Source organism: Hemicordylus capensis, chromosome 6 (assembly GCF_027244095.1).
Source record: "Hemicordylus capensis ecotype Gifberg chromosome 6, rHemCap1.1.pri, whole genome shotgun sequence".
Taxonomy (NCBI): domain Eukaryota; kingdom Metazoa; phylum Chordata; class Lepidosauria; order Squamata; family Cordylidae; genus Hemicordylus; species Hemicordylus capensis.
The window spans coordinates 163,730,845-163,755,012 of record NC_069662.1 but is presented as its reverse complement, the minus strand read 5'-3'; the positions used below and the strand labels follow the sequence as shown (position 1 = coordinate 163,755,012).

Below are 24,168 nucleotides of genomic sequence, written 5' to 3'. Positions count from 1 at the left end.
CTCTCACCAAGCTCAAGATGCTCATCCGGGGAGAAGACAAGTCTTGCAAAGCCACCCAGAAGGTTGTATGAATGGCCCCACCATCTCACACAGATGCAGCCCAATCCTGGCTTCTGAGGGTTTGTTGTTGTTGTTGTTTTTTTTAAAAAAATTCTGTCCAAGGCTTCCACCACTGGGCACAGGGCAATTTACAAGCCTTCCACACACTAACACCCACTGCATCCTGACAACCACCTTGTGAGGTAAATTATGCTGAGAGGCAGAGGCCGGCCCACAGTCACTCAGGAAGCTTAAGGGCTGAGGGAAGAACTACATGTTACACCTCAACGACAGGGCTGTTCTCACGATTGGCATCATGGTAACAGAAGTCACCTGCCTCATTTGGGAGTCCTGCACACTCCAAATTGGCCATTCTGAGAATTCGACAAGCAAGGTACAAGGTGGGGAAAATTATCGTCTGTGAGCTGGGTACCGAGGTGGGTGGCAGAGGTGGGCCCAGAATTTGTACCCAGCTCCAGCATGAATGCCGACCGAGAAGCTATTCCTTCTCGGTTTCTCATCAAGACCTCCCCAAAAGAATTTTCACAGGAAGGGAATGCTTAACCCTTCCCCAATGTAAATGTAAGTGCTACTGCTAATGTTCACCTAAGAGTTATCCACCCTTCAAACTTCACTGGATCGATTTTACTGGATACTCCAAATTCTGGGACCGGGGAAACAGATCTCTTCCCCGACCCTTTTCTCCATACCAGGGACTTGGAAAAACTCCCAGTGTTTGCTTGCTTATTTATTTATTTATTACAGTCATTAAAAATTCAAAACAATTCAAAAACAGCAGAGCAACAATAAAAATGATCTTACAGCTGATCAAAGGCTTGGTGAAATAAATGTGTCTGAGCACCCTTTGAAAACCTGCCAAAGATGGGGACACTCTTGCAACAACAGGGGGTTCGTTCCAGAGCCCTGGGGCGGCTAGAGAAAAGGCCCGGCCCTGAGTCACCACCAGATGAGCTGGGGGCAACTGCAGACGGACCTCTCCCGAAGGTCTTAATGAGTGGTGGGGGTCCTGAAACAGATGATGCCCTCTTAAATACCTTGGCCCCACGCCATTTAGGACTTTATAGGTCATCACCAGCACTTTATATTTCGCCCAGAAACCTATGGGCAGCCAGCGTTATGCTCTGCCAGCTCTCTCGTAATGATGTACAGGAGCTGTGTTAAAGACTCATGATAAACTCTCAGTAACGGAATGATCAAAATGCCCATACAGAGTGAGACAAAGGGAAGGCGTGACTGTTGATCGACCTGCATGAAGGTCAGCCTGATCTGGCAGCAGAACCTAACCAGTGCTCATTATCTCAACTTGACAACAATCGACCGACTACTTCAGGGCGAAGCTGCATCTGTTTCTGGGGATCTGTGGCCAAGAAAGAAAAGGAACTCCCGTTCCTGAAACCTCACATTTAAGTGGATATATACAAGTATGACTGTCTGTTAAGCTGTGTACAGAAGACTCAGTTTTAGACTGCTTTAGACACAAGCTTCCTAGGGAGTTTTTTAGTATTTGAAAGCATAATGATATTTAGTATTTCTCCATTAACAAGGGCATTCAAAGCACTTCACATATACCAGCTGACATGGATTTGCTGGCAGAGTGAGCAAGTTCATGCTAGCGCAAGACGGTAGCTTAGCTGTAGTGAAAAGAACATATCATGCCTTTATACAAATCAATGGTACAGTCACATCTGGAGTACTGCATACAGATTTGGTCACCGTATCTTGAAAAGGATATTGTAGAACTGGAAACGGTACAGAAGAGGGCAACCAAGATGATCGGGGACCTGGAGCACCCTCCTCCTCCTCCTCCTCCTCATTATTAATCTGATTTCTATACCGCCCTTCCAAAAATGACTCAGGGCGGTTTACACAGAGATACAGAGAAATACATACATACATACATAAGATGGCTCCCTGTCTCCAAAGGGCTCACAATCTAAAAATGAAACACAAGACAGACACCAGCAACAGTCACTGGAGTTCCTGTGCTGGGGGTGGGTAGGGCCAGTTACTCTCCCCCTGCTAAATAAAGAGAATCAGAAGCAGCATCTAGGGCTCTCTACCTTGGAAAAGAGGCGACTAAGGGGAGACATGATTGAGGTGTATAAAATTATGCATGGTGAAGGTGGACAGAGAGAAATTTTTCGCCCTCTCTCACAACACTAGAACCAGGGGTAACCCCATGAAACTGAAGGTCGGCAAATTTAAGACCAACAAGAGGAAGTACTTTTTCACACAGCACATAATTAATCTACAGAATTCTTTGTTATGGGATGTGGTGATGGCCACCAGCTTGGACGGCTTTAAAAGGGGCTTAGACAAATTAATGGAGGACAGGTCTATCAATGGCTACTAGTCTGGGTGCTGGGGAGCACCTCCAGTCTCAGAGGCAGGATGCCTCTCAATACCAGTTTCAGGGGAGCAACAGCAGGAGAGAGGGCATGTCCTCAGCTCTTGCTTGTGGGATCCCCAGTGGCATCTGATGGGCCACTGTGTGAAACAGGATGCTGGACTAGATGGGCTTTGTGCCTGATCCAGCAGGGCTGTTCTTATGTTCTTATGAAAATGGGGATTTGCAGAATCACACTAATGCACTATAGCACTCTTGTGCAAATGTCCCCATTGAAACAAATGAGGCATACCACAGTTGCACAACTGTTGGACTAACCACAAGCACGCTTGCGATCACACAATGCTAGTCTGGAGAACACACTTCAGACTTAGCACAACAGTTTTGCACCTCTGCAGGAGCTCATTGCTCTGGATGTTGGCCACTATCCCAGTAGTTCTCCCAGCAACACTTTGAGGTGGATCAATGTCTTCAAGGGGCTGAAAAAGGAATCACTTATCTATGGCCAGCTACTGGACTGAGGTAGGTTTTGACTTCAAGTCAAGGGCAGGCAGAAGGCAGACTGGGTAACTCTGTTGTTTTGCAGTAGATCAGCAAGGGTTTCTGACTCCCTGTGATTTTATAAGAGTAAAATGGCAAATTAAAAAAGATCGGAGTGACAACAGATCAGGGTTTCTAATACAAAACTCTAAAGAGTGGTACAAAGTCAGAGTTTGATCGGGTCAAAGGCAACCAATTCACATTCCCATTTTACAGGCCAAGCACACTGAGCCTGAGGGAGAACTGGTTAGCACAAGGCTACCCAATTATCCCTCAGGCTCAGTGTATTAGAAACCCTGATCGGTTACTACTCAGATGTAAGATTGTACTTGTTTGTTGGTGGGTTTAATACTTTCATTTGTAGAACACCAAACATGAAATATCAGGGCAGTCTACAACCCAGCAAAAACCAATTAAAACAACTTGAGACAATTAAATCAATTAAAAACATCGACGGCAAGCCTAGTTTTAAAAACATGTTTTTTAAGCCTTCTCAAAGGCCGTCAGAGATGTCAAACTTTAAGGCTATTCTCACGAGCAGCATAACCCAGGATAGGGTAGCCCAGCCCGGGTTAGGCCACGCATGTGGAGCGGCAGGATTGCTCCCAATCCCGGCATTCCTGCCCACTCTAACCCCACTCTGTAACCTGGCCTTTTGCCCAACTGCTGGGATGGTGTATGTGCTCGGGCTGCTTGCAGGCCTAGAGCGCCCTTCTCCTGGTGGATTCCCCCAATGCACTGCACTCATCACCCAGTGGACTGTGGGAAATCCAGAGGTGGGGATACATTGTTCCAGCCTCCAGAGATCTGTGTTGCTTGGCACAGCGTGAATCAGGGATTCTCAACGTTGGGTCCCCAGATGTTATTGGACTTCAGCTCCCATAATCCCCAGCCCCAGTGGCCTTTGCTTGGGGAATATGGGAGTTGAAGTCCCCAACACCGAGAATCCCTGGCATGGATCATCTGGGAGAGGCACACTCCAAACTCCAGGCAACATTTGTTTTATCACCTGGGGGAAGATAGGAGAAATCCTGCCTTACCCTCCCACCCCCACTCCCCTCCGCCCACCTGCCCGATAGGTTGTGTGAATACCCTTCTTGTATCTCAACAGGTTATCCCAGTGTGTGGCTCCCTTGATGCAGGAGGTAATTGACTTTGCATCTCCTTCCACCCAAAGCCATTGTTTTCTACCTTGCTCAAGGTAGTGGATCTCGGGCTCCTGGTAGAAAATCCCACAATTCTACATACTTGCTCTGGTCTAAACCACTATATAATCACATCAACTCTTTAGCAAATGCCAGAATGGGGTAAGTATATGTAATATTTTATAGTTTAAGTGCAATTCATTACATTGATTTAATTTTTAAAGGGTCATTACGCATCCCTAGTAACTGCAGGGTGTTTTTTTAAACCTATTTAATGCATTTTCATTTGATATTTTATTTATGTTTTAATATTACTGTCATTCTATGTATGTATGTATGAATTTATTTATTTATTTATTTATTTTTACACAGTCAGACAGGTGTTATTGACTGGTTTGTTTTATCCAGACATCGAGTCCTTCCCAAGGACCTGGGATGGCTGGAATTTATTATCAATGTTGTTGCTGTTATTATAGATATTGTCGTAGAATATAGGCTGTTCCCAGTAAAGTTGCTTTTTGTAATTGGCTGATGGTGATTTCTGTGGCCCCTATGGTGTTGAGGTGCTCTTCAAGTTGTTTTGGAATTGCACCTAGGGCGCCAGTTACCACTGGGATTACGTAGGTCTTTTTCTGCCATAACCTTTCAATTTCAATTTGTAGATCTTTGTATTTGGTGATTTTTTTCTATTTCTTTTTCTTCTATTCTGCTATCCCCTGGTATTGCTATGTCAATTATTTTGACTTGTTTTTCTTTCTTCTCGACTACAGTTATATCTGGTGTATTGTGTGGCAGATGTTTGTCTGTTTGTAGTCGGAAGTCCCATAATATTTTTACATCTTCATTTTCTACCACTTTTTCAATTGTATGGTCCCACTAATTTTGGGGTACAGGTAGCTTGTATTTTTTGCAGATCTTCCAGTGTATCATCCCTGCTACCTTGTCATGCCTTTGTTTGTAGTCAGTCTGTGCGATCTTTTGACAACAGCTGATTAGGTGGTCCACTGTTTCATCTGCTTCTTTACAAAGGCGGCACTTGCTGTTTGTTGTGGATTTTTCCACTTTTGCTCTCGTTGCATTTGTTCTTAGTGCCTGTTCTTGTGCAGCCAGTATTAAACCCTCTGTTTCTTTCTTCAAGTTGCCATTCTTAAGCCATTGCCAGGTCTTGGTGATGTCTGATTTTCCACTTATATTGTGCAAATATTAACCATGCAGTGGCTTCTTTTTCCATTTTTCTGCTCGGTTCTTGACTTGTTCTTTTTTGTAGGCCTGCTTTGCTTCATTGAATAGTTTCTCGTTATTGACCATTTGAAGTGCATCTTCTTCACTGTCCTTGATATATTCTTCAAGGCCTCTTTTCTCCTCCTCTACTGTTTGATGGACTTGCAGCATTCCTCTTCCACCTGAGTTGTGAGGGAGGTATAACCTATCGACATCACTGCGGGGGTGCAGAGCATGAGATGATGCCTTTTGAGCATCTTCCTATATCGCTGCTGCCCAATAGAGGTGTTTCCCACAGTCTGGAGAACATACCAGTGGGGATTTGAACCGGCAAAAAGCATCCCCAATATACTATGTGGGTCAGCAGGAAGATGTGCACTATGAGACTGATTTTGTTCATCCCCACCTAAATCTTTTGGAATGAGAACTTTAAAGTGCAAATAGCCCAACATTATTTCTTTTATTTATTTAAAATATTTATACTCCACCCCTCTAGTACACTACTGCTTGGGGCAGCTCACAACATTAATAAAACAGATACAATATAAAGTGAATGATTTTTTAAAAAAAAATTAAACAAGTTAAAAGACCAAGCTGAAACCACATTACAAATTACAGATTTTTAACGTTTCAAATTAAAAGTTATTATTAAAAAGCTAAAAATTCATAACTGAGCAGGATGTCCTTTTCCTTGACTGCCCTTCCCCTTGGTTACTATTTCAGGCTAGAAGCCAGCAATTCAGTTTACCAGGTGAGTAGTCTGGACTATGATGTAGATGTTTCTACGTTCATGGGGGCAGAGGGATTGTGATTGTGTCATGTGGCTGTCCCACTCCATGTGCCAGAGATAACACAGTGGGATAGCATTTGTGCATAGTGTCCAACACACATGGATTCCAACACGTTTGCTGGAACAACCGTGTTGTCTGAATCCCACACATCACAAAAAGCAATGTACCGATTGTGTCGGTTCTAACCTTGCATATTTGGGGTCTCTGTATTTAGGCCACCATACAAGCACACTATCCATCATGCAGGCATTAGGTCAGCAGAGGGACCAGAATCATAATCATCTCACAGAAGCATATCTCTGGTCACCTCCGTATGGCCAGAATAAGAAAGGCTGTGCCAATGCAATGAGCATTTCAATGTGTTGTGACAGCAATCAATAAGGGAATCAAACTGTCTGGTTTCTTGAAGAGGAAAAGAAGCTACCTTTCAGCTTAGCTGAGGGGCTCATGAATTGAATCTGAGCAACTGAATTCTTAGGGGAGGAGAGCTGGTCCTGTGGGAGCAAGAATGGATGGTCTCCTTTGCTAAGCAGAGTCTGCCTTGGTTTGCATTTGGATGGGTGACTGCGACTACATGAGAGACAGTAAGATATTCCCCTTGGGGATGGGGACACAACTCCATGAATGGGCATCTGCATGCTTACATGCAGAAGGTCCCAGGTTCTCTCCCTCGCATCTCCAGGGAGGGCTGGGAGAGACTCCTGCTGAAAACTATAGTTTTCATAGACAATACTGAGCTCAATGGCACAATAATCTGACTCGGGAGAAGGCAGTTTCCTATGTTCCATTCTCTGCAAATGTGTACACCCAAGTGCCCCAATTCAGAATGCACGGACCCATATGGGCAAACTCCAGCGGGTGGCACAGGTCTACACTCACAAAGATCTAATTTGTCTTTGGCATCACCTTCATGCCCTGCTTGTGCACTTCCAGAGACTTCCAGCTGGCCCCACTGCTGGACACAGAATGCCAGTCTACATGGATCTCTAGTCTGATCTGATAAGTTGGCTATGAGGTCAATCACACAATCAAGAACTGTGTTCCACCCAGGTTTGAGGAGCTGTGTGTGCTTCCAATTTTCAGTTGTGTAGAAGCAAAGTAGGAGGAAATCCCCAGGTTTTCATCCTACCTTGGTTCCACACAACCAAAAATTGGGAGCACACACAGCTCCCAAACCTGCATAGAACACAGTTCTTGATTCCGTGAATGACCTCTATGTGTAATGGGCCCAAAGGCATCTTATTCATTCATTCATTTTTATTTTATCGAAGCCCCGACTCCTTACCACTGAGGATGTTGCTCTCAGTGACAGAACATACCCTAGCTTGCATGAGTTGATCTCCAATGTAGCTGGTAGGTGTATAACTCTCTCACACAAGATATTTGCACTATTGTCTTCTTCCAGCTAGTGATTTATTTTATTTATTTGTTTATTTAACATATGTTTATACCACCCCAAACTTACATCTCTGGGCGGTTTACATCAAATTAAATAAGTAGTAAATGGATGGCGGCGAGCCATTAAATAAGTAGTAAATAAGTAGTAAATAAATAAGTAGTAAATGGTTTACGTCTCTGGGCGGTTTACAACAAAATAAAAACAGAAAGTAAAATATTAGTTAAAACAAAAACAAAAAGTTTAAAACATTACAACAATTTTAAAACTTTAAAAACAATATTTTAAAACAGCATTAAAACCATTAAAACCATATTAATTAAAAGCCTGGGTGAACAGATGCGTCTTTAAAGACTTTTGAAAAGCTGTCAGATATAGGGATGTTCTTATTTCACCAGGGAGCGCATTCCAAAGCCTCAGGGCAGCAGCGGAGAAGGCCCATCCCTGAGTGGCCACCAGACGAGCCAGTGACAAATTTAAACATTTTATTCCCAATATTCCATTTAATACTCGTGCCTTTAATAATCCATTTTATTCCCAGTATCCCATTTAAACATTTTATTCCTAGTATTCCCCCCAGGAGAAACCCTCTGCACCTTGGACTATTTCCATTTACCTCCATGCTACTGTTAGGGTATAGAAGCTTTGCATGTAGAGCTTTTTTATCTTTTCTTTTCATATAGAGCTTTTAGTATTGGCCTTTTTTTCCTTTTCTATTCTTTTATTTTAGTAGAGAGCTTTTTTCTTTTCCATTCTTTTCTTTTAGTATAGAGCTTTCCCCACTGCCAGCCAGGTATCTTTTCATGTAGTAAATCCTACTGCAAACTGAGTAACATATCCTTAGCGACCATTCAGAGTTTGGCTTGTGGCTTCCTAAGCCAAAAACTGTACGAGCCAGGGGATAAAATGCTTGCTGACCAGTCAAGGGCTGTTTGCTTCCCCCCCCCCCCAGTTGCTGTTTATGTCCGTTGCCCATCAGTAAAAAGGGGATCACAATGGCTTATTTATTGATTTCCTTCATGATGCTTATAACACCTTTCAGTCACTAAAAGCTGACAAGGCAGATTATAATTTAAAGAAGGCATTAAGCATTATTATCAGCATGCCGGGGAGGGGAGGGGAAAACCTATCTCCCTCCTTCTCTCTTCCTGCACCTGCTATCCCTGATGGGAAGATGCTACTTAATCTGAAGGACGGAGAGGACCGACTGGTGAGGCTGGGGGGCTGGGGCTGGGTGTGTGGGTAAACGGGGAAGTCATTCACACAATCAAAAAAACTGAGTCTGTTCTCACGACCGCTGGAAAGCGGAAGCCCAGCCCACTTTTCAGCGGTCGAGAGAATGACCGGGCCCGCCCGTGAGCCCAGTGGTTCAGCAGCGGCTACCTGGACAAAATGCCCCTCCCCTGAAAACGAGGCGAGCGAAGCGAGCACTCCGCTCACCCCCTTTTGGTGATGGTGTGTCGGCGCAGCACAGCTCCCAACCGGGAGCCTACAACAAGCCTCCCGGCACCAGGGGTCTCCCCGGATTGCCCCTCACACTCGCGCGGGTCATCCTGGGACTTCCGGGGGCCGGGCAGCCCCCGATCCCCGCTGCCCCTACTGGCTCTGTGGCAGAGCCGGTAATCGTGTGGGCAGCTGATCTGGCCGCCCCGGGAGGGCGGAGTGCTTGTGTGCGGGGAGAGCGGGCCAAGCCTGCTCTCCCCGCCAAACCCTCCTTGGCTCTCCACACGGCTCGTGTGGAGCGCTTCCCTGTGTTCTCTCCAGGTTTGGGAGCTGTGCGTGCTCCCAATAGTTGGCTGGGTGGGAGCAAGATCAGAGGAAAACCTGAGCAGAAGTGATTGTGTGGAAGCAAGGCAGGAGGAAATCCTGGGTAACTTTTCCTCCGAACTTGCTTCCACGCAATCATTTCTACCCAGGTTTTCCTCTAACCATTTTTTCCACACAACTGGAAATAATTAGGAGCACACACAGCTCTCAAACCCGGGTAGAACACAGGGAAGCAATTCTCACCATCAGTGAGAAGAGCCGTAAGGGGGGTTGCGGGGACAGCAGGCTTGGCCCGCTCTCCCCGCAGACAATCAAGCCAGATCCGGAGCCGGATCAGCCGTCCACACGACTGCCGGATCCGTCATGGAGCAAGCGGGGGCTGCGGGGATCGGGGGCCGTGTGGACCCCAGAAGTTCCAGGATGCCCCGCACGAGCATGCAGGGCATTTGGGAGAGACCCCCGAGTCCGGGAGCCTGCTTGCAGCCTCCTGGTCGGGGGACTACTTGTGTGTTGCTATGCGCTGTGGCAACACACACGAGCAAAAAGAGGAGGTTAACAGAGCGCTCACTCCGTTAACGTCGTCTTAGGGGTTAGGGGTATTTAGGGCGGTTAGCTGCCAGGAGCCGTGTGGCTCCCATTGCAGCAGACGATCGCCCCAAAGCAAGCTAGGCTCCCTTAGCCCACTTTGGGGCGATCGTGAGAATCATCTCAGTGAGCCCTTTCTCAGGATTGGTGAGAAAGGGCTACAGGGTCAGTGGGGAGGAAGCCTTTAAAAGCTTACCTCCCAGCTGACGGTCCTTGTTGAGAGTCTGTGCATGGAGGTCGTGTGCCCAGGTGTGCAGCTGCCTCCTCAGGCAGCGCGGAGATCCGGGTACCGGAAGGCGTTGCCCCACCCCCTGGGACTCCCATAATGCACCATGCAAGTGCATGGTGCATTATGGAGGTCCCACCTCCCCTCCCCGAAGCTGGACGGAAGTCCTGCAGTCTGCCAGACAATTACAAAAACAGGGTTAAGAGAGCGCTTGCTGGCTTTGCCACCGAGGGGCACCCAGGATAGGGCCCGATCCCAGCGGTTCTCACACGCGGGCAGGCCAAGGCGTGGCTTTATTAGCCCACTTTTGCCTGCACGTGAGAACAGCCTCATTTTTTGATTGTGTGAATGGCCTCAGGGAATTTTACTCCAGTTCAAATTTCAATTCAAATCAGGGAGGAATTTGGAGGCCTCATAACACGCACCTATTTTTAAGGTGAGCATTACCAACCCTTGCTGAATTTCACGTCTGCATCCAAACATCACCGGCATCACTGATAAGAATAACTGCATTTGCTTTCTTTGACTGCCCCCCAACCCTCTTTTTCTTCCTTACTGTCTATTTTAGCCTGGAAGTTCCTCCAGGCATGAACCGCTCAACTCATTTTGCTTATGAACCTCTATAAAGTACCATTTATACAGATGATGTTATATAACTGCATACATAAATAAGAACAACAACAACCACACCTGTTCTGTTATTAACTCTCCCACCCTTCAAACACCCCTCAATATACCAGGCACTGGGCACATCCCTCGCTCCAGATTCACATAGCAAAGTTTCTCTTGCATAAGAGATAGCAGAATGCTTTAAAATTCCTGTTCCATTCAGGCTCTGAATGACTCTGTAAAGCAGGAGTATATATGGGGGCACCTTTTCCCACATGAAACTCCCAGGTTTTCAAGGGATCCGGGAGTTTCATATGGGAGAAGGTGCTCCAAAGACCCCCTATTTCACAGTTATGAGCCAAAATAACATTGTAAATCTTTCTGCCATGCAATCTGTTTTATGAAACAGCAAACAGCCGATACAAAAGACTGTAGGCTGAGTCCCACATGAGAGATGTCAGATCTCAAGCCTCCTGCCTTCAAATTTAGAAGTCCATTCCCCCCCTAAGACCCAATGCCTTTGGTCTGGCTGTGGTTAATCCATGATCAGGTCCCCTGACATGCTTGCCACGGTCATTCCACTCTATTCTTACCCCCACATTTTCTGTTTTAGCAATGACATTGGAAGAATAGGTTCTAGGGCTTAGCTTTGACTCGGACTAATCCTTGGATGTACACAGGAAGTCTAGAAGGCAGAAAGGAGCATGAAAACAGCCCCAGAAAACAGCACCGGCATGGAGGAATCTAGTCAAATGAGATGGAAACAACCCACATGTTTCAGGATACGTACCTTTTTCTAATCAGGACAGTTCCATGCCTATTGTTCCTGAAAATGCCAGTAAATATTTATACTAGCCATGTACATAGGAAGCTGGCATCTACTGAGTCAGACCATTAGCCCATCTGGCTTTGTGGCATCTGTTTTGACTGGCAGAGGCTCTCCAGGACTTCGAGCAGGAATTTCCCTCCCTCCTACCTCAGCATCCCCGGGACTGAACCTGAGACCTTCTGCATTCCAAGCAACTGCCCTACAGCTGAGTGATGGTCCTAGCTCCTGAATTACTGCTGCTCTCAACAGACAGTCTTCAGATGCCATTTACAGGGACTCACCTTTAAGCACAATCTGCAAGATGGGATCTATGTTTTAAGGTTTTATCATGAACATCTATCTTTATCTCTCTGTCCCATGCAAGGAATTTCTCCCTCCACATTTATTTTTCTATCCACCCCTGCTCTTCACTCAGTTATTCTATTTACCTTAACAAACTTAAAATAAAATGGTGGTCAGCTCAAAAACACATGCATGACGTTGTGGAGTGGGATCCCATAGGAAAATAGCTGCATATACTGCATATACTGAGCGGCATATACTGAGTCAGACCACAGGTCCATCTAGCTCAGGCCTATCTACACAGACTGGCAGTGGTTTCTCCAAGGTTGCAGGCAGGAATTTCTCTCAGCTCTATCTTGGAGATGCTGCCAAGGAGGGAACTTGGAACCTTCTGCTCTTCCCAAAGTAGCTCCATCCCCTAAGGAGAATATCTTACAGTGCTCATATGTAGTATCCCAGTCAAATGCAACCAGGACCCTACTTAGCTAAGGGGGTCAAATGGACGCTGCTTAGCTAAGGCGACAAGTCATCCTTGCTACCACAAGACCAGCTCTTATGGTACATGGCTGACCACCCAAAGGTCTTCCTTGATTTTGAAAAAGCAAATCAGAAACAGATGCCTCACAAATTACACATAGATCCTAAGAGCATGTTCACTGAATTTGCAAAATTAGTTGAATAAAAATGTTTGCATGTGAATGCAGACAATCCCAGATGCGTTCTATGAACATCTGAAAACCGAGATACAACTAAATATTGAGAGTCATCTAAATTTAAACGTTTTACATGTTAGAAGGTTTGTCTATTTTTAAAAATTGATTTAATTATGTTAATGTTTTTATTATTGTTGCATTTTAAATTGTAAACCACCCGGAGATTTTATAGGTGGTGGTACAGAAAGGGGCTAAATAAATAAAAAATGTTATTGTGGATAATCGAGACTACAAATTTCTCCCCCACCACAACAGCTACAAAGACGGTACTGACACAAGTGACTGTGACTGTCAAAGTATCACCCTCTTCTTATCTCTGAAAGACAGTGTGGTGTAGCAGTTAAAATGTCAGATGACAGCCAGGGAGACTTCACTGCACAAAAGTGAGGTCACAAAGTCACAAAGTTTTCTCAGCGACCTTGGACCAGTCAATATATCTTAGTCAACAACATCTCACTAATTTATCATAATCTGGACTATGGGCAGAGAGTGACTGATGCCCCTTGCATTTCATGGTGTTTGGTCCCGCTATCTACTCTGTGTGTGTGTGTGTGTGTGTGTGTGTGTGTGTGTGTGTGTAATGTGTGTGTGTGTGTGTACACGTACTGAGGATAACACTGCATGCATCTGACAAAGTGGGCTCTCACCCATGAAAGGCTCTGCTGCAATCTATCAATTTGTCTTGACAGAGACTACAAGACCTTTCGGTGTTCTGACATGTGAATGTTAACACTGACCAATTTTTTCACCTTCCCTGTGGCAAATGTATAACAAAAACCATAAACCACCGTTGTGCCTGCTTATCTAAAAATGAAACAAAGTCCAATCTGAGCCTAGCTCAGACGTTTGCTCAGAAGTCCCCCTGAATCCAACGGAGCTCACTTCAGAGTAAGGGTGCACAGAAATGCAGCCCAGGCAGGCTGACAATTGTGTTCAACCTCAGTTCATACCCTGTTTCCCCGAAAGTAAGACCTACCCCGAAAGTAAGACCTAGCAGTAATTTCTGATATACCGCTAATTGCCCTAGTGCATTTTTTTGGGCTAAAATTAATATAAGACACTGTCTTATTTTCGGGGAAACACGGTAGATCTGTGCCTATTTTCATCTCTGTCTTCATTGTTGCCACCGGCTCGTCTGGTGGCGACTCAGGGCCGGGCTTTCTCTGTGGCTGCCCCAGGGCTTTAGAATATGCTGAAATAAGAGCATCTCCTTCTTTTCCCCTGCCCCCGGAAGACCCTCAAGACTCTCTTGTTTTCGCAGGTTTTCGTATTTTCATCTGTGACTTTCAAAGATTTTAAATTTTGTACACCACTTAGAGATTTACATATCAGGAGATATAAAAATATGATAGACAGACAGACAGACAATCAAAGCCCTAGAGGGAACAGCCATGGGCTGATATCAAAAACCAAGGCTAACTTTGGTGGAGTGACTATCAATTTACTGCAGCTGGGGATGATGGGAGTTGTAGTCCAACAGCAGCTGGAGAGTCTGCTGTTGGCCACCCCGGTCTAGACTGCACCATGGGAACATCACACACCAGTGCACAACATCCTTTACCTTCTATGTACATTTTCAAAATACACCGGGTGTCCAAAGTGATCTCTCGGCTTCCAAACACAAATGTTTTGCAAAAAAAAAGAATTAAATTTGCAGCTCTCTGGATATATCCATGCAGGCAAAGGGACAGTGAACAAATGGCAACTTTACATGCAAAACACAGGCTGATCCCTGCAAAGACCATGTGTGGAATTGACTACCCCGTTTCCCAAGCATCCCGGAGATCCACAAAGCAATTGGAGATGGAGTAGCTGTATCTCTAGTTTGTATGGAGGATCTGGATCCACCGGGGATTTTCACCCAGAAGCTGCCTTATACCAAGTCAAACCACTGGTCCATCTAGCTTGGTATCATCTACACTGACTGGCAGCAGCTCTCCAAGGTTTCAGGCAGGAGTTTTCCCAGCCCTACCTGGAGATGCTGCCAGAGATGGAACCTGCAACCTTCTGCATGCCAAGCACTGAGCTACAGCCCCACCCCCTAAGGGGAATATTTTGCAGCACTCACATGTAGTCACTCATCCAAATGCAAACCAAATGCTTAGAAAAGAGGACAATTCATGCTGGCTACTGCAAGACCCTTGTCCACCCCACACGAGAAACTTACATCAGTTTGGGTTTAAGTCACTGCACATTTGACCTCTTTTCTTCATCCTTGCTTTGGTCCAGCATTCACAACATTCATGGACATGCAGCCCAAAGAGCACAAGAGAGGTTGAAATGCCCTTTTGCCTTATCCGAAAATGGTCTCTGGTTTCAACGGGGTTTAGAGCACCACCACCCCGATCCAGAAATATAACATGAAATTAACATCATGGCTTTCAGTGACTTTTAGCTGTGTAGGGTCTTTTGGGAGGGTTCAGATTTTCAGTGTTCCTGCCGTGTGCTTCTGTATGCCATGTGTACATCTGTCTGTCCATGTAGCCTATTCTGCCTAGAAGCACCGGGCAGGAGCAAAGATAATTGACAAGAGCCACCAAAAAGGGCACAGACTTTCAAAACAACCGTATGCATAGTTACTTGGAACATAGGAAGCTGCCTTATACAGAGTCAGACCCTTGGTCTATCTAGCTCAGTATTCTCTACAGGACTAGCAGCGGCTTCTCCAAGGTTTCAGGCAGGAGTCTCTCTCAGCCCCATCTTGGAGATGCTGCCAGGGAGGGAACTTGGAACCTTCCCAGAGCAGCCCCATCCCCTAAGGGGAATATCTTCCAGTGCTCACACATGTCATCTCCCATTCAAATGCAAACCAGGGCAGACCCTGCTTAGCCAAGGGAACAATTCATGCTTGCTTCCACAAGACCAGCTCTCCTCTCCTGCAGGGGGAAGTGGAACCTCACCACCATCAGCACCCCCCTCTCCCCCGCCCTCCACACATACATCCAGTTTAGCTGCACAGGAAGATGAAGATGTATGCTGTGGTTTATAAGCCAGGATGCGGTTCCAGTGGAGTTTCAGATGCAAGCACATGTCAAAATCTTCCGCCCTCTTAACCAATAGTCTGGGAAGTCCCTGAAGCTCTTTTGCTTTCTTTCCCTTTTTTCTTTTAAGTGGGAGCCACATAATATTGGAACCAGCTGTCCAACACTCCTTTGGGGAAGCACAAACCCACACACTGAGATACATGACCGTGGATTTTTAACCCCTTCTTCAGAGCCAAAAACGATTTCCCCTGTTCTCATTGTAGTAACTATTTCTGGGCGCCCAAGGAGAATCCGTTCCATTGCTCACCGGAAAGCACAACTGGATCCACAGCAGCCCACCTCACCCCCCCTCACCCCCCCAAAAAAGAGAAATAAACTAAAATAAAATCCTTGGCTCTTGAGTCAATCACATCAAGGGGACCCAAGGAGTCCGCAGCATCTCGCTGAAGTCCATATCAAAGCTCCGCTCCAGGGTCCGCATCCTTCCCCGCCTCCCTCTGTGATCTGGCTAGCTTAATTGGTTTATGGATCGGAGTGCCTGTTGGCCAACAACAGCCCTTCTTGGGGCGGGGTGGGGGGGTGCAATCGACCAGCCATATTGCATCGAAAGCAGGCGTGAGTCCAATGCCAAGCCTGTGCCCGGCGAGCTTGCCTTGCCTTTCTATGTCTCCCCTCGCCACACGCGCGCGCGCACCCACACACACACACATGCACACACAAACACAGAAGTCCCAAGCATGTGCCAGCCCTGATGCGATTCTGACGGGAGCGAGGGAGGGCAAGGCGCTTCCATGTCCCGACCCTGCAGCCTCGCCTCTGCTCTCGCAGCCCGCTTCCCAGCGCGGATTGCATCCCCAGGTTCTGCAGGGGAAAGCCCCCTGCATCCCTCCCTTCTTCCCCCCCCCCTCCGGAGCTCGCCCTGCAAGGACTCCAAGGAGGGCGAGCAGCAGCAGCAGCAGCCAGAGGACGAGGTCGCCTTACCATTGCAGTCCCAGGCGCCGGGGAAGGCGAGCTGCCTGCGCGCTCCGTCTGGAGCAGTCCAGAGGGGCTCCTTGGCCAGGAGGGACCTTTGCAGCCGGGCGGCCAAGAGGCGATCCGGGCAACCACGCTGCGCAGTGCCGACCCAGGCACGCCGAGACGCCGAGGGAAGAGAGACTGCTCCCCCCTCGCCCCGCAATGGCAGCGCTTCGGCTCCCGAGGAATTCTTCGGATGCCCTCCCCAGCCAGCCTTCAGCGCGCCCAGGAGCTGCCTGCCCGACCCCGCCGCCCGGCCACGGAGGCGCTCCCCATGGCTGAGTGAGGATCCCCTCGTGGGGCGAGGCCGAGGCGGCCGGGATGCCCAAACTTTCCTCTCAGATCCAGGCAGCCCCTTGCTTGGCTGGGGAGGTTTCGAGCCGGGTCGAGAGGATGCCGGGCGGATCCGAAGCCCAGAGGGCAGCGCGTGGTGGGCTTGCGGGGAGGAGAGCGGGTCTTGCGCAAGCCGCCGCCGCCGCCGCTGCTGCAGCCCCTGCGCGCGCTCTGGGCGACTCGGGCTTGTCCTGCAGGCGAAGAAAACCCATCGCCAAAGCTCGCCCGCCTTCGCCCTGCCGGGGACCAGGGGAGGAAGGGTGAGCGGGCGGTGGGAAGAGGCCGCAGCCAATGGCTCGAGAGGTGTCGAGAGGGAAGAGCCAATCAGAGGGGGAGGGGAGGGGCCTACTCCGGGCAGGGCCTTAAATCAAACTCTTCGAAATTCCAGTCCGGTCCACCCCCCGCCCCTCTCCTTGCGTCTGTTTGCAAACTCAAGAATGGTGCTGCTGGGATGATGGTCAGAGGAAACAGTGAGGACTAGCGTCTTTGGCAGTCTTCTGGGAGTGGAGGGAGAGAGGGTAGCGTAAGTAGGGGAGTCTATAAGGAGAGAGCGTGTGGAGTGCCTTGTGGGTGGTGTCAAGAAGGCGCTCTTAGCCCAGGTTTCTGTTTGAGACACAGATTTTCAAGCTGGGGCCCTCAAATGTTGGGTTACAACTCCAGTAATCTCCAGATCAAAAAGCAAAGAGATACCTTTTTAAAGTGGTGGTTCTCTTTCCTGAGCAGGAGGAGAGCAACTGGCCCTATCCAGCCCCAGCACAGCATCCTTCCAGTGGCTGTTGCTGCTGTCTGTCTTATGTTTCTTTTTGGATTGTGAGCACTTTGGGGACAGGGAGCCATATTTTTTTTTATTTTTTATTTCTAAACCAATTTGGGAAAAGATTTTTTTTTAAAAAAAAAATAGGACAAGATTTTTTATTGAACCAACAAACTACCAAAGCATACAGTACGTTGCCAAAGCACAATTATATACAAGTGGTTGTTTGTGCATCATATATCTACAAAGATTTACACACAATGATTTGGAAACCCACAAGGTTATGAAGTATATGCAGGTAGTACTGTAACTCGGGGGTGGGGGATTTCAAGGCACATCAGGTAATCCGGGGGGTTACATCCGACGTCCATTTCCACAATTTGTCCCATTGCTGTTTAGAAGAGATACACTTGTCTCTTTGCACATAACCATACAAACTTAGGGCTGAGAGAGATTCCTGCCTACAACCTTGGAGAAGCTGCTGCCAGTCTGTGAAGACAATACTGAGCTAGATAGACCAAGGGTCTGACTCAGTATATGGCAGCTTCCTATGTTCCTTCCTTCATTTAGCCATCCTAACCCATAGTCATTGGATGGGTTCAGTCATCATGTGGAACAATAGTTTATTTTAACTAATTTTGTTTAACAAACCTGGATTGGTGCCACAGATGATCACCAAATCTCAGAGTGTTTTACCAGGTTGTGGTTTGTTTGGGTCCCTCCCCTTCTCCTTACCTCCCATGATCTAGGCTTACAACAACAACAACAACAAATATGTATATAGCACTTTTCAACAAGAGTTCCCGAAGCAGTTTACATAGCTATGAATAAATAGAATGGCTGCCTGTCCCCAAAGGCCTCACAATCTAAAAAGAAACACAAGATAGACACCAGCAACAGTCACTGGAGGGATGCTGTGCTGGGGATGGAGAGGGACAGCTGCTCTCCCCGTGCTAAATCAGGAGAATCACCATGTGCCTCTTTGCCCAGTTAGCAGGGGTTCTTATGAGTGGGTTCACACATAATACAGAACCTACTTGCGAAATATCTGAGTGTCTGAACTCAGGCCAAGGTAGGAATCCGAGGTTCACTTGGGGCCTCAAACCAAGATGTGTAACCAATGGTTGAAGTTGGCTTGCCAAGGCAAGTGCTGTTGCCACTGAGGCATGCATTATGTCTGAACCCAAGCTCTTCGTGAACCTCTGGTTCATTCCACATGAGCCCACACACCCACCCACCTCTGCCATCAGGGCCAATGGCTGTGTGGTGGTCCAAGGCAGGCTGGGAGAGCATCCGGGGCTAGGGATGGGCCCGGACCGGTCCGGAGGCCATTGAAAAAGCCTCCGGACCAGTCCGGACCTGGGTGGTTCGGTTCGGGGAGGGGGGTAGCTTTAAGAGCTGCGGTAGGGTTTATCGTGTCTCTGTGACGTGCGCACGCGCAAAGCACTCCTGGGAGGTTTTTCGGCAACATCGGGGAAGGGGCGGCAGGGAGGTATCCTTCCGCCCCAATTACTCTGAAGATTACGGCGCCAGAGCGGGAAAGCAGTGGGAGGAGTAAGTAAACCCTCCCGCCGCTCTTAAAGCTACCCCCCACCCCAGTGCCGGACTGCAGTTGGCGGTTCCGTGCACACCCCTATCCAGGGCCTCGCTGGGAGGCCTGGCCAGGGGACGTGGTCCTGGCTCAACTCAGCTGCTTCCAGCAAACCAAGACAGATTACTGTCTGCAGTGCCAACGAGGGATGTGCACGGACCTGTTTGGAGGCCCTTTTATGGGCCTCTGGACAGGTTCAAACACCGGGGGGGGGTTCGCAGGTGGGGGGTGTCACTTTAAGGGCGGGAGAGGGTGCATGTACCCCTCCCGCCGCTTTTCCCCTGCCGATCCTCGGTTTCTGTAAAAGCCTTTGAGGCGGCAGTGTACCTCCCTGCCGCCCCTTCCCCTTCTTCGGCCAGAAGTGGCTGGAAGTACCAGGTGCGCCTGTGCAGCGATATCGGAAGATGCTGAAAGGCATCATCTCAGACTGCGTGGGAGGAGGCCATGGTCAACCCCTCCTGTCTTCTACCAAAGAGAACCACAGGGCTCTGTGGGCACCAGGAGTCGACACCGACTCGACGGCACACTTTACCTTTACCATCTCTTGGGCTGGGGAAAACTCAGATGCTGTGTTACGTGTGAAGCTGGCCAATGTGGGAGCCCAGCAACGATGGAGCTACTGAAAGAAACAAAAATTAAACCGTGCTGGCAGGTTCAGGCATCACACAAGGCCAGTAGTGTCATGCTGCCGGGATGGGCCGGGATGCAGTCCTGGGACTTTATTCCCTCCAGGAAGAAGTCGCTGAGCTGAGCCAGAACCACAACCACTGGCCAGGCCTCCCAGGGAGACCCTGGATGCTCTCCTGCCTTGCAGCACATCAGCAGGGATGCACGTTGGCTTTCTGCATGGAAATAATCATGTTCTGCTCTTGCTATCCCAACCGTTTGTTAGCATTCTTCCTGTCTTAAGAACAGAGGAAGCTGCCTTATACTGAGTCAGACCCTTGGTCCAGCTAGCTCAGTATTGTCTACACTGACTGGCAGCGGCTCTCCGTGGTTTCAGGCAGGAGTCTTGCCCAGCAATTCCTGGAGATGCTGCCAGGGATTGAACCTGCATGCAAGTCCTAGGGTGGACTAATGTCAGGACATCCGCGAACGAATGCCCACTGAAATGCACTGGTTCCTTCCAAATGGCCCTAGGAATGCATGGAATTTCTGAACCAGTGCATGTCAGTGGATAGTCCCTGTCATTCGTTCTAACACATTCCCTAGCATCTACATGACCCTTGACTTCTTGTAACAGAACTCCACAAATCATTGCATCTATCTTAGCTTCCAGCGGCATCTGGTGGGCCACTGAGTGAAACAGGATGATGGACTAGATGGGCCTTCTTGGGCCTGATCCAGCAGGGCTGTTCTTACGTTCTTATATTCTTAAGTGAGGGGTGTGGCCATTGGGATGGGCGTGGCCATGGAGCATGGATGCTGGGGAGGGTGAGGCGATGGGGCCTGTCACGGAGAGCAACTGCACTTCTGAATTTGTGACTACATCACCGTGCAACACCATGGTTAGGACAAACCAACCAACTAAACTTGGGTTCAGATTTTGGTTTGATGGCACAGATTAAATCATGGTTTGTTGACTGGTATTATTATTATTATTATTATTTCTTGTTTACACAGTCAGACAGGTGTTGTTGACTGGTTTGTTTTATCCAGACATCGAGTCCTTCCCAAGGACCTGGGATGGCTGAGTTGTTGTTGTTGTTGTTGTTGTTGTTGTTATTTATTCAGTTTCTATACTGCCCTTCCAAAAATGGCTCAGGGTGGTTTGGGATGAGTTCAGACAAGCAAAACCAACCACAGATAGATTAAATAAGCCACAGTTCATTGTGATGTCTGAATCTGCCCTTTGATATACAATCCTTCTCCACAAGAAGGAGAGGATTTAGGAGAGAATTTATTCTAATTCTCTACTAAAGCCATCTAAGCAGATAACTATCATGTTAGCTATTGATGCTATTCTATAACACGCCGAGGCTGTTCTCATGAGCAGCCACAACCAGGCTAGGGCAGCTAACCCTGGACTTGGCTGCCCGTGAGAACCACCAGGAGCTGTGTGGCTCCCAGCGTTGCCTTGGCAGCAAACCCACCTAGGAAGCCCACCGATTAACCAGGGTTAAGGGTGCAGGTTCTAACTACTTGGGTGTCAGCGCCTGCTGCTCCAGGGGGATCCCCATAATTCCCTGTGCACTCACAAGGTGCATTGTGGGATTTCTGGGGGCTGGGACAACGCATCTGGGTTGCCTGCGGCAGCTGTGACTCATCTGGGCACATGATCCGTTTGCCCAGCAGCTCTTCTAGATTGTCTGCAGGGAAGGTGAGCTGCTGCAGCCTTCCCCACTGCCCGCCCTCAAGCCCACTCACGGAATCCTGAGGACGAGCTCACTAGGTACATTGATGATGCTAGAGGAATAATAAATCATCTTCATGGTTCTTCCTGGCGGGAAAAAATGTTGATATTACCGGCAGAATCCTTAATTTGTAGATCTTATCCTACTGTCCATGACACAGAGATGAGATGAAAAATCGTAAAATGAGCTGCCTGCAGATTTAATCCTAGCCGGTTTTGAAACCCAGCGAGGTTCTCAGCTCCCACGACTGTTCTCGGCAAGTTATTCTGGAAGTGTACACCTCTCTTTGCCACTGACTTCCCCATCTGAAAACTAGGAGCAGAATAACATATTCTGGGCCTAAACAAAGTGGAGGTGGAGGAGGAGGAAACCTGTTAGCCATCTGCCTGTGGATTCACTTGAGGTGAGCAACTGGCCCAATCACATCCCCTGAATTATCTCTGTAAAGCTTTCCACCCCCTATCTTATATCTACTGTATTTCTGAAAGAGCTGGAGACGTTATTATCCTGATAGATGCATAAACAGAGCACCTATGGGTGAGCTAGAGGTACCTACAGCATCAGGGTGCCTCGCAGATACTTTGGTTTTGCGCACACACACACACACACCCAAAAAAGCTGTAAAAAAAACCTAAGTTGGCAAAAAGAACCACCCCAAAACTGCCCCTTGTAACTCAATGGAGTGGCATGTTGGCAGACTCAGAGGGCATTTAACAGACATAAAACCAAGCCAGCGTGGCGTAGTGGTTAGAGTGCTGGGCTAGGACTGGGGAGACCCGAGTTCAAATCCCCATCTAGCCATGAGACTTGCTGGGTGACTCTGGGCCAGTCACTTCTCTCTCAGTCTAGCCTACTTCACAGGGTTGTTGTAAGGAGTAGTACAACGCACTGGGCTCCTTGGAGGAAGAGCGGGATAGAAAATGTTTTTTTTAAAAAAGGGACAGAGGCAGGGAGCTTGATTATCACATAATCAGAAATGGGAAGCACGTCCAGCTCCCAAGTTAGGGTAGAAGAGCATTTCATACCCTAACGTCAATCGTGAGAACTGCCGTAATGTCTAAACAGGGCATTTGTCTCTCTCATCTCTCTGTCTTTCAGAGAGATGATAGAGACGCACATCTTATTCCTCAACTCTTTCTCTCTTGCTTCTCCCTCTGTCCAGCATATTTGCTCTGTCCTGCCCTCTGCCCTCTGTCCATGCCCGCTGATTCAGCTGCCCTCTGTCCAGCATGTTTCTCTCTTTCCTTCCTGCCGCTTTCATTTTGTCATCCCTCCCTCCCTCTAAAGCAAAGTGCTGGTAGTGGGGAGGGAGATCCCCCCCCACTACCCCTATCCTTCTTTCCCTCTTCCTGAATTTCCTCTCCCATTCCCCCATATCTCTTTCTCTCCACCTTCTCTCCCACCACTCTCCCCTACCTCCTCTCTGAGGCTCCTTGTAGTGAAGCTTCACACCACGAACTCAATATAATATGACCACAAATCCCTCCCATATTTGTATACTCCAGTAACATCCAAAGATACTTTTTGGACCACTGACACCCTAGCTGGTTGCAGCCCTAATTCTGGGCAATATTAATATTTTTAACAAGCACAGTGCACATAAATGTTAATACCAAAGCCAGGTTTCCAGGACCTTCCAAGGTATTTATCCTTCCGCAGGTTAAGCTGCCTTCAACTGGGGGGGAAAAAGTGACCTTCGACATTGCTGCCTGAAATCAATGAAAGGAAAATAATCAAAATGGTGATCACTGATCACTAGGGGATGTGTGCAGGAGTATAGGACAGTAATGTGAAGGGGGGGGCAGGAAGCGAGTGTCAAGACTGAGGGCTGTATGGGAAATAGAAACCTGATATCTGTGTGGAAGAAAGGTCCACAGAGAGCCAGCCGCATAATAATATTCTTCCCCGAAGGACAAATCCAAGGAAGAGTCCCTTAATGAATGTGAGTGGGGCTTCTTCTGACATTCCTTCCATTGGAATTTCTCCCAGACTTTGGTGCTTGCAATTACCTGGCCTCATTTCTGGAATGGAACCAATGCCTTCGGAATTCTGTACAGTTCTGTGCTTTATTTCTGAAATGTGTGGGAGCTCCGGTAGTGGAGTGTTTTTATGCTGCATTTCATCTCTCTCTCTCTCTCTCTCTCTCTCTCTCTCTCTCTCTCTCTCTCTCTCTCAGCTACCTTGAAGGGTTGTTGTGAGGCAAAAAAGCAGGGAGGGTAGATATACATTTAATAAATTTACTGAGAAGAAGACATTCACAACGTTGGGGAAATGAGAGGGAGAGCTGGTCTTGTGGTAGCAAGCCTGACTTGTCCCCTTAGCTAAGCAGGGTCCACTCTGGTTGCATATGAATGGGAGACTAGAAGTGTGAGCACTGTAAGATCTTCCCCTCAGGGGATGGAGCCACTCTGGGAAGAGCAGAAGGTTTCAAGTTCCCTCCCTGGCTTCTCTAAGATAGGGCTGAGAGATATTCCTGTCTGCAACCTTGGAGAAGCCGCTGCCAGTCTGTGAAGACAATACTGAGCTAGATAGACCAATGGTCTGACTCAGTATATGGCAGCTTCCTATGTTCCTATGGCCTATCGATCTCTGGGAGTCCTAGCATAGCCCTGTATGACAAGCAGAAT

The 24,168-nt window shown here is 47.8% G+C and overlaps 1 protein-coding gene across 5 annotated transcripts in view; it reads right to left on the bottom strand.

Annotated features, from left to right (window-relative positions):
- The window catches only part of ADCYAP1R1 (ADCYAP receptor type I), a 183,336-nt gene extending 166,722 nt beyond the window's left edge, over window positions 1-16,614 (bottom strand). For all 5 annotated transcript variants that reach the window (XM_053260572.1, XM_053260570.1, XM_053260571.1 and 2 more), the window contains exon 1: window positions 16,477-16,614. The gene's annotated coding sequence lies outside the window, so the exon portion shown is untranslated. The remainder of the gene's footprint in view (window positions 1-16,476) is intronic.
- Window positions 16,615-24,168: the final 7,554 nt, after the last annotated feature.